The 1,484-nt window shown below is 39.2% G+C and overlaps 1 non-coding gene across 1 annotated transcript; it reads right to left on the minus strand.

The window, feature by feature from the left end:
* Nucleotides 1-247: 247 nt before the first annotated feature.
* Nucleotides 248-354, minus strand: LOC132016985 (U6 spliceosomal RNA). Its single transcript, XR_009404075.1, has one exon. It is a non-coding gene; the product is annotated as a U6 spliceosomal RNA (small nuclear RNA).
* Between the last annotated feature and the right edge of the window lie 1,130 nt (nt 355-1,484).

Consider the following 1,484-nt stretch of genomic DNA (forward strand, 5'->3'; position numbering starts at 1 on the left):
CGGGCTTAAAATGAGTTTCTTGGAGGCAACATATAGATGGGTTTTGTTTTTTTATCCATTCTGATACCCTGTGTCTTTTGATTTGGGCATTTAGCCCATTCACATTCAGGGTAACTATTGAGAGATATGAATTTAGTGCCATTGTATTGCCTGTAAGGTGACTGTTACTGTATATGGTCTCTGTTCCTTACTGATATACCACTTGTGGACTCTCTCTTTGCTTAGAAGACCCCTTTCAATATTTCCTAAAAATATGGAACGCTTCACGAATTTGCGTGTCATCCTTGCGCAGGGGCCATGCTAATCTTCTTTGTATCGTTCCAATTTTAGTATATGTGCTGCCGAAGCGAGCACAGTGTATTCACATTCTTGTGCTTCCGTCGCTCCATTCATCCCCATAGTCTTTCATCTTGTAAAACTGAAATTCTGTACCTATTAAACAATAACTCCCCTCTGGGAACTCCTATGATACTTCCTGATTCTGTAATTCTGACTACCCTAAGTACCTCGTATAAGTGGAATCCTGTAGTATTTGTCCTTGTGTGACTGCCTTATTTCACTTAACATGAATCTTGAAGATTGATCAATGTTGTAGCGTACTGCAGACTTTTTTCCATTTTTAAGGCTGAGTGATACCCATTGTATGTATATATACATTTTGCTTATCCATTCATCTGTCCATGGACACTTGAGTTGTTCCTTGTTTTAGCTGTTATGAATAACAATGCTGCTATGAAAATGAGTGTACAGACATCTTTTTGAGACCTTCTTTTAGATTTGTTCTTTTTCAAGATTGTTGTGGATATTCAGGTTTCTTTAGATTCTGTATGAGTTTTAGTATGGTATATTTTTTTAAGATTTTATTTATTTATTTGACACAGATCACAAGTAGGCAGAGAGGCAGGCAGAGAGAGAAAGGGGGAAGCAGGATTCCCGCTGAGCACAAAGCCTGATGCAGGGCTTGATCCAAGGACCCTCGGATCATGACCTGAGCCAAAGGTAGAGGCTTTATTTAACCCACTAAGTCACCCCGGTGCCCTAGGATGAATATTTTTCATTTCTGCAAAAAATGTTATTGGAATTTTGCTAGAGATTTCATTGAAACTGTTGATTGCCTTGAGTAATATTGACATTTTTATGTCTTTTTTAAAATTAAATTAATTTATTTATTTTCAGAAAAACAGTTATTTTTTCACCACATCCAGTGCTCCATGCAATCCGTGCCCTCTACAATACCCACCACCTGGTACCCCAACCTCCCACCCCCCACCACCACTTCAAACCCCTCAGATTGTTTTTCAGAGCCCATAGTCCCTCATCATTCAACTCCCCTTCCAATATACCCCAACTCCCTTCTCCTCTCTAACACCCCTAATCCTCCAAGCTATTTGTTATGCTCCACAAATAAGTGAAATCATATGATAATTGACTCTCTGCTTGACTTCTTTCACTCAGCATAATCTCTTCCAGTCCAGTCCATGTTG

This window comes from Mustela nigripes, chromosome 4 (assembly GCF_022355385.1).
Source record: "Mustela nigripes isolate SB6536 chromosome 4, MUSNIG.SB6536, whole genome shotgun sequence".
NCBI lineage: Eukaryota > Metazoa > Chordata > Mammalia > Carnivora > Mustelidae > Mustela > Mustela nigripes.